Genomic DNA, 14,132 nt, shown 5'->3' on the forward strand with positions numbered 1-14,132 from the left:
TATAACACGCATATCTGTAACCTCCTGGGAGCAGCGGTATTAAAGCAGGAGGCCTGACACATTACTTACCTCTCTCTCCATCCTCATTATACCCTTGACCTGCTTTTAAAAAACGTGGTTTTATTTTTGCAATGGAAAACATTTGATACATAATGCAAAATATAGCCAGGGGACCCTCATTAGGAATAGCGCAGAGGACCTGCTAAGATAAAAATTTGCTGGAGGTCAGGCTGTAAACATGTGCAACTGCTCCACAACTGGGGATTTCTGCTAAATGAGGGTTTTATTCGATGTTAAAGTCAATATGAAATCAAAATTGACTGTAATTTCTTAACATGCGTTCCTAGTCCTATTGTGAACGATTCATTAGTCTGAAGAAAAAAAATGTTGTCGTAATCTTTCATCAAAATTCAATAACTTGCGAAATGACTATCCTTCCATCTTTTCATTCACTCCCCTCCGACTATCTGTCTTTTCAGTATCTAATCAATTCCTAATGGATGATAATAAGGCAGTTTCTATTGAGCTGAGTAAACTGAGTATAAAAAGGCTATTTTAAATCCATACATTTACTTTTTACATTTTAAACAACGTTAAAAATGACTCGACCTACACAATTTTTTTTTTTTTTTTTATATATATATATATATATATAAAAAAAATCACTTTATTGAAGTAAAAATGTAATTTCATGTAGACTTTAATCTGTTTTCCTGTAAAAAAAAAAAAAAAAAAAAAAACGCGAAACGCAAGTAACTTTGTGTAACTTTCACGACGCAAATCTAGAATGGGTTGGTCTGAAGTAGCTACCTTACTCATAGGTGTGGTTTGGGCGTAACGTGCAAAAAACCAATCAGAGCGTCATCTCACGTTCCCATTAAGAGCAGACGCGCTTGCTCCATGGAGGATTGCTATTATAACGGAGGATTTGCCAGGCGCACGCAACTTACATGATGGTAAAGGTGATTTCGCAGTTTCCTGGTCCTAGATGGACAACCCACTTTGTCAGGTGTCCTTATATACCGATGTGTCACTATTGATCAGACAGGTTTGATCCGTCATTATTACAATTAGCCTGAATAATTTGGGTAAATGTGTAAGCTAGATCTCTTCACATCTCTTCACATCTCTTCACATCTTCTTGCATTATGCTTATTTTTTCACATCTTCTTGCATTCACATTGCACAGAATGCAAAATTTAGGGGTCTCAAGATGCATTTTCAACATCCAGGCTTGTTGCCAGTTATCCATAAAGTATTATGCAAATTTGTATCAGTGTGATCCGTTGACTACCAATGGCAGTGCAGTGAAGCTCATGTGATCCGATCTGCCTCCTGATCCAGTTGGATTTAATCGCAGCCAGTATGTACACAGAGAGTACAGTCTCTTTTCTATGCAAGGTGTCTCCTGTTTTGAAAGCCTCTTTGCTGCGATTTTTCTTGGGTCTATCTCTTGGTTGTGTCAGCGGCACACACAGGCTGATGTACGATCCCGGTCTCTTTCCTAATCTCCTGGTAGTGCAGGCCCAGCATGTGGAGTAATGTATAAATGCTGATATACTCCTCTGGCTGAACAACGAAGGCGAATTCCTTCATTACCGCAGGTCTGCTCTGCAACCAACACCCCCCCACACCCCCTCAACCTGACCTGGTAATTCCCTAATGGAAACTAGTCGAACGCTGCAGATACCATCACTCTGCTCGGCTGCGATAACACGCGGCTCACTCTCCTTTAGGAGGCACAACTACATCAGAGAGAGTGAGAGAGAGAGTGAGAGAGAGAGAGAGAGAGAGAGAGAGAGAGAGAGAGAGAGCATAAGATGTTACTAATGTTACCCAACACTTTGTACTGATAAGCAGCTAGGATATACAAATACACACTCATACATACATTTTTCTGTACAATGTACTGGACTGCAACGATCTTTGCCATTTTATTCAGGACAAAAACTTTTAGACACAATAAATTATATATATATATATATATATGAAGACTTCAGGTGCAAAAGTGCCATCTGAAATTTTCTTCTAAAATTTGCATTTTTATCAAGCTCATATATTTAAGTTCAGTCATTTCACTTTAATGACAATTAATAGGTCAGTTTCATTGCCATTAAAGTGAAACAACTGAACATAAACATACAAGCTTGATAAAAATTTCAGATGGCACTTTCAGGCTTTTGCATCTGAAGTCTTCATATATATATTTACATACAACATGATTACAATATAGCTTGTCATGTCAAGATTCAACTTATTTTAAAAGGACTTTGAACTCATTCTACAGTATGTACCGGTAGGTTCATGAAGGACACCGAGCGAGAATGTGACAGACAGACTGAGCAATGAAAGAAACAGAAAATATTAGCTGGCGTTCATACTTTCGTGTAGGTGAAACTCCATCTGTGCGTTAACGGCCCCAACAGTGAGAGGAATCCAAAGTATTTTCATCACTTTAAAGGTCAAATAAAGGTCATTATTGCTGAAAGCTATTTCTGACATTATTATCAGATGATGTGCAAATCTCAACGCAGAAGGGAAAATAAATTCCTGATTGCCAATTAATTCCCCACTCGGGCTCATCTTACTGAACTGACATCTTTTATTAGCGAGGCTGAGACCTGCAGTGACTTTGACTGAGGATTCTGGGTGTGAGCCAGAGATTTCAGACAACTTCCACAAAGCAATTGCTGTTTTTTGCTGTCAATGAATTGATCGCTGTACTGCCACATTATCAGTAAGTCAGACTCATGTGAGCAATTTTAGTTTGTTGTAGTATCAAAGATAGGGTACAGTGGAATACAGACTATATATACATACATACACACACACACACACACACACACACGCACATATATATATATATATATATATATATATATATATATATATATATATATATATATATATATATATATATATATATATATATATATATATATGGGATGGGCAACGGTTAATCGTGATTAATCGCATCCAAAATTAAAGTTTGTGTTTAAATAATATATGTACAGTATGTGTATTGTGTATAATTATTTTGTATATATAAATACACACACATATATATATATATATATATATTCAAGAACTATTTGCATGTAGATATTTATACATAATTTATATTATATATAAATATTAATATTTTATATATAAATAAAAAAAATCTTAAATATATACATGCATGTGTGTCTATTTATATATATACAAAACACAGTACACATATGATTAAACACACACTTTTATTTGTTGATGCGATTAATCGTTGCCCATCCCTAATATATATATATATACATACATATATACATACATACATACATAGGCCTACATACATACATACATACATACATACATACATACATAGCCTACATACATATACATACATACATACTGTACATACATAGGCCTACATACATACATTACATACATACATACATTCATTCATACATACATACATACATACATACGTACATACATACATAGATGGCATTTTTTATTGTGATCTCAAACTAGAAATCCCCATGAGGCAACCTACTCCATGTAAAATAAACAAGCTGAATATAATTTAAAAAACATATAGTTTTGTTTTATGTGGAAAAAGGTGTTTTTCAGGGGAGAAATAATCCTGAGTGCACCTTTAACACTGCCTGTAAGAACTGTAAAAAGACTAGAAGTTCTAAAATCATCTTTACCAAAGGAGTGTTCACTTTATAAATGGACTGTGTCAGGCATGTGCTGCCGTACAGAATCTAGGTGGAGAATGTTAGAGACATTTCATGCCCTGCCAAGCTTCATCTGTTGTTTCTTTCACTCTCCCTCTTTGTGCACGTGGGATTTCATGAGAGAGAGAGAGAGACTATGCAGGGATCCACGTTCACATCCTGAGAGTACCTAATGTTGTTCATTCCTCCTTTTTCCCTGGGAGATAAAAGTTCATGTTTCACATCCTGATTAATTATACATGGAAGATTATAAGACTGCTTTTGAAATTCATGTCTTGCTCTCTGAAGCGGACTCATGTCAGAATTCTCCTTTGAGACCTGACCAACATGTATGTATGTATGTATTTATGAAGGGGAGACTGGGGCAAGTTGTCACACACGTCACATCTGCGTACATTTATTTTTTTACTGCAGTTTCCAGCTGATATAAACACTAGAGGCAGTAAAACAGCAACAACTTGTGTTCCTTTTCACACAAATTATGGTTACAGGGGCAGATTATCGATTAATAAAGGCTCATTTTCACGTCCTAGCGAAATACAATATTATAAACTCAAAACACTTTTTAGTGCATGATTTCTAAACTAATGGACTTTCTTGTTTGCATCCTGCAACCAGTTCCAAATGTTTTGCTTTTCAGATGATTTGGACATTTCATTTATGACCTGCCGCGATACGTACAAATAAAGCATTGCCAGATTCACATTAATCTGGTTTGATAAAACTTAACACGCTTTTAGCACCCTTGACTGGACATTTCACTTTGAAAGTGTTGCGAAACGTGCACGAAGCAACATCATTTTGCCCAAATATCATTACTGACACATTTTTCCAATGATGCTGGGTTGTATTTATTTGTAATGTCACATTGAGACCTTTTTTAATGAATTGTTTTCTATTTAATAAGTGTTTTGCGTTTTACATTATGCTTAAAAGCCTCTAATATGTTGTTTAATGGCAGGTTGCATTGTGACAACTTACCCCATGTACTGTGACAACATGCCCCGCTAAAGTTCAGTCAGTATTTAGTCGGATTATCTTGTTTTCCTGGGTAATAACGGTCAAAATGTTCTCAAGTTTTAAGGTTTATGTCTAAGTTCCTTGCAATACTCTGTTAGTAGCTCCATATGAAATTGATTGAATCCTGTTTGCTAAATTGGCGTATCTAGAGAACTGTAAAAAAATAAAACGGCACAGACAGCGGAGCCTAAAAACAACAGTTGCGTGCAGGGAGTATTTACAGCTGGAGGGCAAATCTCATTATGATCAGACATTTCCAGAGGTACAGGTACATCACAGCCTTTGTTATTCAGCTTCTGTCTGTAAAGAAGCTCTCCTGCTGTCTCATTCCAGGTAAAGCCGTTTCTTGCACCGTTGCAATGAAGAATTATAGGAATCTTCCTTATAGTAGGCACATTTCCGCATGCTTAAGGGTCTCAAAATTGAGCACAATGAATGAACAGAGGTGCATTTGCCATGGCAACCACAGAGGAGTATATAATTACCCCTGGTTTTTACCTGGTGCCTTCCTACAATGCTCTTTTTTTTAAAGGGAAATAGCAGGTCAGTACAGATCTAGAAATAACAGAATGGCTAAGTTAAAAGTAAATTCAGAAACAGCAAAGTGGATTTTAATGGTAGAACAAAACAAGTCCAAGATGTCTGTTTCGTGGGGAGCTGTACATGTAAATTGCAACATTGAGTTTTAGTGGAATACTGTCATAATTTTGGGGTTTTAGCTTTTATGCTAATTGTCATAACAATGCAAATAAAGCTGAGATGCTGTTTCATAATGAGACAACTTTCACAAATTACTTTCGAAGATGCACTCTTATTGAAAAGTTTTACATAAAGAAAAGAATAGTAGGCTATTTTATTTTATATATATATCAATATTAATATATATATAGAGCACATTGTGTCTATGCAACCATTCAATTTTGTGGGACTGCAAAACATTTAAAAAATAATTCACTGCAAGACTATAGAAACTATAGACACGTTTTGCAGTGTATCTCTGAGGCTGTTGTTTAGAGCTTCAATGTACTGGATTTGTCTTTGAACACTTTGAGCATCTTGTGCAATCTCAGACCAAATATTTCAAGGGTCAGACAGGGCCAGGAAACTGTACAGCATTTTTGTTTTATTATAAAAAAACAAAAATCTATATTATATAGATATATATATATATATATATATATCTTGTCAGATTTTTTTCAAGAGCTTTCCCCTCCGGCCATTTAGTGCCAGCAGTGGAACATAAGTATTGATTCTGTTTCTAATACTCAGCCTTTACACAAGACACTAATCCCTGGTTAATAACAGAAACCGAGCAGAGGTTATTTCTTTGAGGAAAATGTTGAGAATGATCTGATGGCAGAAATGCTGTGACAGTATCAGAGCGTATAAAACGGAGGTCAAGCTCTAAATCCAGGTTGTATGCACCATATTCAAAGCCGCCGTAAAATTGTTATTCGCGAAATAATAATTTAAAATAAAATCTAGAAAAAATGTGTTTACAGCTGGGGTTTTTTAAGTTATACAAGATTTAACTTCTTTTTAAATCAGTTGAATGTAGTTTAAGTTGAAATTACTCAAAAATCCAAGTTGATTGTACTTAAAAATGACAGTTTTGTATCCTCTTATTAAAGTACAGTATATACCGTATGCAACAACGAACACTGCATGAGCCTTGTCCAATACACAATCAAATGAAGATTCATGAAACCGCTTATTCATGAGCCATCATTTTTCAGTGTCTGATTCGAAATGAACCGGGAACTGTTACTGTGACTGTAAATGTTATATTCATGAGACAAGTCTGTTTACTGACTGGTTGTTTATAGGACAACATGTAATCGCAGACTATTAACAAACAACATAACATCATTTTTATTCAGAAATGGCTAGTCAATTTCACAAATAATTACAATAAAAATGGCAAGTAACACACTGAATGAAACATAACATTTTGCGGTAAAGACTGATATCATATTTTCTTGTAACACATACTCCAATAATATTTGTTTTATTTACAACTTCATTTTTAAAGTGTATTTTTAGCCTGTCACACAACATTTACATGCATTTTGCAAATGCTTTTGTCCAAAGCGACTTGTATTCAAGGTCAAATCAGTTTTTGCTTTCCGGAAGCCATGACCTTGGCGTTGCTGTGCTCTGTTGAAGCTTCTGGAAGGTGTAGCTCAAAAGCTGTCGCATGAATTCAGAAGACTTGGAATATAAGTGCAACGTCTTTTTTTCTCCTAAACTTCATTAGAGTTTAATATCCCCTCTAGTGAAAGATGTACTGCAGATATTTACTTAATTCATGAGATGATCTGATGCGAAGGCTTTGAATGAATTATGGGGCTGTTAGTTGTCCGTAGCATGTGTCCCCCGCAGGTGAAGAGCTGCTCTCTCCCCAGGCGCGAGGAGGTTGTTCTGTCGGTGGGCCGTTTCTGCTTGTTCCTCTCAGAATCCTTCAGTTCCATCTTTGTGTCGGTGAATGTACTGAAGTGAACCACAGAGCAAACCGTGATACCTACATTTTATATTTATTTAATAAACAGAAAGTTCAAAAGAACAGCGTTAACATTTTTCATAAATGTATTTAATGTCACTTTTGATCAATTTAATGCATCCCTTCTGAAAAAAAGTATTAATTTCTTTATTTTTTTTAACAGTAAGTCTAAGTTTGAGTGTTGCCTGGTCTATAATCACATGAGTATAATCTCATATTAATGTATTTGCATGCTTAGTTATGATGTTAAAACTGCATTAAAATTATCATTATTGATGTGCATAGTATACACGTCACTAAGGTAAACATTTCACTGAACTTGAAGTTACGTTAAGGTATCTTCTTAATAAGAATACATAAAAATAACTCGTGGAGCCCCTGCTATAAAGTGGAGACTCCTACGTTTGATCAAGGTTCTCTTATGACATCAGGCTGTTAAACACGTTCCCCAGGTTTCACAGATAAGGCTGTAGCTATAGATTAAAATGCATGTTTGAGCTGTTTTAACTGAAAGTAACTAACACTGACATATATTAAAATATATTAGTGCCATTGTTTTGCCTCAAGATGAACACCAGTAATGTTTTTCTCTAATGCATGTTTATAAAAGTTAAAGGTGCTCTAAGGCTATGTTTACACGGAAACGGTCTGAAGAGAAAACGCAAAAGTGGCGTTGCGTTATCACTTTTTATTCTGCGTTTAGACGAGCGTTATGAGGGGAAATCTGCATGCATATGGTGACGCAAAAGTGTGTGAAATTCGATGTAGTGTGCACTCCAGGCAGCTAGGTGGCAATGTGAAGCACTGAAAGTGAAAGAGACGCTGACACAGTTTTTCATGTTTATTACAGTAAAGCTGCTGCTTTAACCCTCGGTGCTCTTTGCGTGTCGCTCAGAATTTATTTATTTTTTGTGAATGAAATTAATGCTATATTTTAGTTTGATAATGTTTTGTTATTTTCCTGTACTGGTGCATGCCTGTGACGTAAAAACGTATGCGACCCCTACACTGTCTAGCAGACTTTTGCGTTTTTACCGTTTTTACCCTTTAGACGGGAACGCGATGGTGGAGCGTTTTTAAGATTTCCACTCTGGAGGGTGGTTTCACTTTTTTGCGTTTTTAAGCCCCAAAAACGCCGTCGCCGTGTAAACGAAAGGCACATCCGATAAAATATTTTTACGTTTTCACCCGCGAGCGTTCTCGTGTAAACAGGGCCTAAGTGATGTTGGGTGACGTCACTTCTTGTTGACATTCGAAGTATTGTCAAACAAAACGGACCCTCCCTCCTCCTCATAACGCCCCAAACCCCACCCCCAAATCCTTCTTCTCAGTTATTGGCTGGAACACTGTTATGTTTCGTGGTGCGGGTTGGCCCAGTTTGTTTTTGTTGCCGTTTGTGGAGCCTGGGCTGTCTACATCGTGACATCGCTTAGAGCACCTTTAAATATCCTAATTGAACTAAGGCCTAATCCTGGTTTAATCTAAGCCCTGTCTGTGAAACCAGGGCTTTTTTTTCTTCTAATTTAAACCTTGATTTGTAGGACTGTACGCCTTAGTGCCGCCATGCCGGTAAAGAACGTATCAGACCAGCATGTGGTTCCTGGCTGTAGTTTCTGAAGGCTGATGAGCCGCGGTGATGGATGAGGAGCCTCGGGGCAGCAGAAATTCTCGATCGGTACCGCGAGCCAGAGCATGTGTTCCCTGGATGTGGTGTTGAGGACGCTGCACTGCTTAGTTGACTACAAAGAATCTCACGCCCGCAGCTACAGTCAGACTTGGGTTGCTAATGACATCTCCAGAGAGAAGCACCTGTAGGAGACAGTTAGCAGGGCCCCGGGATAAAAAAACGAATATCTACAGCACACCCGTGATATGAAGCTCATCTTACATGCTCAAGGTTTCAACAGTCCCCGACTAATCAGAGTTTATGACATGTTCTCTGACGTGGTGGGAATTTGAGATGCCGCTCTAATTTTGAGCTAAGAATTCATACTCATGCATGAAGTGCCACATGGGTAGAGATTTGAGTAGGGACAGACTACTGAATACTTTCTTGAATTAAGTTTTTTTTCTTGTTTTTAGTGAGGCTTATGCCTTAAACTTGGAGTGACTGTAATTCAAGATACATTGCCTGAAGGACCACGTGTCACTGAAGACTGCAGTAATGATGCTGAAAATATAGCAAAATACTATTAATACTGTAAATAAATACTTTTTTTTTTTTTTTTTTGTAGTGTAGAATAAAATTTAGTGTAGGCAAAATTGAAAGTGCATCTAACCAGTCTAACCAGAACCAAACATACATCCTGAAATATAACTTCAAATATTTTAGTAGATCATGTTTGTACTAATGACAGATGCTTGGAGAATCCATCATTGATTGGATTTACAGTACAGGTTCATCGCCAAGACATTAGTTGGATTGGACTTCAGGGTCAAAGTAGGCGGATTGGTTCTCCAGGCGCCATTGAGTGCACGAGTTGAAAGAAATCCATGTTAATAGCATTACAGTGACAGAAACCCAGCACTCAGTCATCGTCCGTGATGTTGAGATCTGCAGGAAAGGGCTGATAATGCATTGAAAATAATCACCATGGCAAGAGAGCAACAACAAAGACCAGACGCATGGAGCCAGGAGGGGTCAATATCTTACGTCTTACTTTTTCTTTACCCTTCCATTATCTCTGCATCCCTTCTCCCTTTTATAAGGGTTCTCAACCTGTTTTGGTCCGTGACCAGTTTATTTGTTTCCAAAACTCTTGCGTTCCACACCTCTGACCGGATTCCGATCAGATGAGTCATGTTCAAATCTATTTCAACATGATAAAGTTGCTTTGTTGAGAAGTTGCTACATGCTTGGCAACAGTAAACGGTATAATTATATAATTAATACATTTACTGTAATACTGCTTAAAGGCTTAAATGTATTAATATATTTAACTATTTATTGAACATTGCCATTTTTAATTATATTGTTGTTGTCTTGAATATTGTTTTAAAAGCTGTGACTCACTCAAGGCCGAATGTTACACTCAAAGAAAAGGCTGTAAAAATTAGAAGGAATTTTCCATATGCTGATTTTTCACAGTTTTGAATTACAAATTGCATTGTATTGTGTTTTTGGGTTAAAAGAAATGTCTGTCACCCCAATAGAAATTCTGTGTTATCCTATTATTGCTGTTAATTCTGAATCTAGTTGTGTCTCTAAAGGTGCAATGAAGAGCCAGATGAATCATAAACTGTAGGGTTTATCGCTCTTGAATAGTTAACCCTGGGTCATGCTAATCCCCGGATAAATTGAATCCTGTATAATCTTGCTACACGTTTCACATCGCTCTTAATTTACCCACGGTTAACATTTAATCCTGGGTATTCATAAACTGTCGTTTCACATTGTAGCCTACATTTTTAAACCCTGGGTTAACATCCTTATTTGCATTTTTGTTGGGTCAGTGTCAATCTGGACACATGCCACACCTGATATGTTTACATAAAGGCTCTAGCGTTGCGCATCCACATATTATATTGCTGATGGTACTATCAAGTTTATCCTGAATTAACTTTTCAGACTATAAAGAAAAAAATGCTCTCTTGTTCACCCAAATGGTCGCGTTTAGTGTCACCGTTTGACATTTTCCCATTAAACGCTGAAACTACACAGACAGCAACATAGTGTCGGCCCAGATCCGGCCCACATCTGGTACAAGTGGGTGCCACACGGCCCAGATGAACGCCGGATCTGGGCAGACACTATATGTATATATACAATGCACTGTGTTTCTGTGACTGTTCAGTGCACGTGAATGCGAGGCACACGATTGGCTGTTGATTGCTACGCATCTATAGTCGTATACTGTAAAATTCGAACACCGCATATTTTCACACTGTTGGTTAACGGCGCAAAAACGATGCTTCATAAACGGTTGTAACCCAGCTTCTTAATTACAAGTGTGAAACGTTCCTTTATTCTGGGTTACAAGTGGGGTTTAGAGCGACGAAAGTTATGTGCAGTGTGAAAATCCCTTGTGTCGTCATGAACAAAATTGTGTTTTCTAGGAAAGTCTGTGCATGAGAAATTTTTGAGAGACCGAAATAGGACAAACAATCTCTAATCATTTATTGCCACTGAGCAGAACTCATATTCCTGCTGCCATCATTCTGAAGTCTATCTGCAGCGGGAGACACTTAGCTCCGACAGTCTTCCAGACGTCTATCTGTCTTCACCACTCATTGACCTTGTGAGCGAACGCAATGCATCCTGAATGATTGAGTGTGTCTGCGTGTGCGTTTGTTTGTGTGCTCATTAAAAGCAGGCCGAGGTGACTGCTGAACAAACAGTGTCCTCATCTGACGTCCCATTGGCCGTGATTTGTGGCCCACTGGCTTATGCTGCGTTCTGCTATCAGGAACGGTCACGCTATCATACACAATCGCGAGGAAAAGCGGGATAAATATCTGCTCTGTTTGTGGTGCTGCTGAAATCTGAGTGTGATTGTGTTATTCCAGTTTTGATTACACAAGGTCACTCTGCTTCTCGAACATTGCATTGCAACAGGGATGAAAATGTAATTGAAATCCAGCTCCGTTCTTGTTCAAGGATTGGTATCTCATTCATATGCAGGATATTAATCCCTAATGCAGTCTCTCACATTGTTGAACAGGTTGTATATAAGCTACAGCATGCATAAATGCACATACATAAACAAACCTTGATGAAATTGAATTTGTCAGTATCAGTACACATGCAAAGCTCCTGTTGTTATTCTCACAAAACCTGTCAAAAACCCGTCAAGTCATATTTTACCCTGAGATCTTTCTAATATTCTGACTTGGTGTTCAATTATTAATAATTGTTTCTTATTGGTATCAATATTGTGCTTTTTTTATATTTTTGTGGACTTTTTTTTACGATTCTTCGATGAATAGAAAGTTCAAAAGAACATCATTATTTATTATAGTTATTATATATAATGTATTTGTATGTGTGATTGTTTGCTTGTTGGGTTTCATAAATAAATGTATAAAAGGGCATTAAATTATATTTAAGCACATTTTGCCTCCAATTCTCATTACCATAATAATGTCCAATTAAAGTTATAAATATAATTTTTTTAAATAAATTTAGCTTTATGCTGACATATTTTAAAAAAAAAAAATCTTTATATTGAAGTCATTTTATTAATTTAATACAAGAAAATGCTGTTATGGTAATGAGAATATAATGAAAAGTGAACTATCTGCATGCATAACATTAATTAATGTGGAGAAAAATGATATTGTCTTGAATTAAAGTCACAATGCTTCATTTTTTTAATTGAAAACATAATTCTGTTTAGATTTTCTGGTGAATTGTGACCCGGCACTTGTTTTCGAGACATTTACTCGTATGCAGATTTCGCTTTCAAAGAAAACACCAGGCAGCCACGCACTTGAGGATTTTCCATTCACGGCTTTAATTTACAGCTTGGAATTTCCTTGCGCACACACATGAATCCTAATTTGTAATCAAAGAATTAGAGTTGTTTGTCCTAACAGTGCGCTCAGATAATCCATTTCACTTTGCCCACGCCGAAGCTCTGGCCCAGTGTGTAATGAGCATATTTTGGCATGCAAACCCCCTCGGCGGGTTTTTTTTCTGGACAGCGATGTCTACAGAATTACCCAAATTAAACAGAACCAACTGACAGGTTTCATATGCCTATAGTCACAGATGGCAAACAAATATGAAGACAAGAGCTCTGTTCCAAAACATTGTGATCGGCCTAGACACAGCATTTTAAAGCATCATAGATGTATAACATTATGCTTGCTTCTTCATTTAGACCAAACTCGGGGTCAGAAAGACTTAAAGGGGTCCTATTGTCATCTTTCTTTAGTGTGTAATGTTGCTGTTTGAGCATGAAAAAGGTCTGTAAAGTAGCAAAGCATAAAGTCACTCCAAAGGGAGTTATTCTCAGTGTTTCTGAGCTCCCTGAAACGCCTTGATCGTAGTCTTGAGATTTCGGTTAGCCTACACTTTATTAGTATGTGTACTTACAGTCTACTAAGAAAGTACTGGTAATATAAGGTAACTAGGTTCAGGTTGGGTTTAGTGATGGGTTCAAAGTTAGTATAGTTATTACCCAGTTGTTGCAATTACTATATTAAGTACATAGGGAGCAGGACTGTAAAATAAAGTGCTACAGAGTTTACTTCAGGGAACGAACACGTCACAATATTACTCATTTCAATAATTCCTGTCTGTGGCATACACAAAAAAAAGTTGAGTTGCATTGAAACCCACAGTTATGGGACGTAACATTTCCAAAACACACTCAAAGCAGTTGACCAATCACAACACACTGGTCCAGCCGACCAATCAGAGCACACTTTTTTAGAAAGAGGGACTTCATGTTGACTTGAACTCAACATAGCGTTACTGACAGACTGGGAAGAGAGGTGCTGCAATAATGTAGATGTAAAATATGTAAAGAATAATGTGTTTTTTGAACATCCAAGCATGAAACCCTATTCTAGTACACCCCAAAACAAAATCAAGACTTTGAAAACGAAGAAATGAATACTATTATTCAGCGAGGACATTAAATTGATCAAAAGTGACAGTAAAAACATTTATAATGTTACAATTTATTTTGATTTAAAGATGCTGTTCGCTTAAACTTTCAATTCACTCCTTTAAGCATTTTATTAAGCTGCACATATGTTTGCAGCATTGATAATAATCAGAAATGTTTCTTGAGCAGCAAATCAGCATATTACAATGATTTCTGAAGGATCATGTGACACTGAAGACTGGAGTAATGATGCTTAAAAATTCAGCTTTGCATCACAGGAATAAATAACTTTTCATATATTTTCAAATAAAAGTATTTGTAGTAATATTTACTGTCTTT

The sequence above is a fragment of the Phoxinus phoxinus genome (genome assembly GCF_949152265.1).
Source record: "Phoxinus phoxinus genome assembly, chromosome: 24".
Lineage (NCBI taxonomy): Eukaryota > Metazoa > Chordata > Actinopteri > Cypriniformes > Leuciscidae > Phoxinus > Phoxinus phoxinus.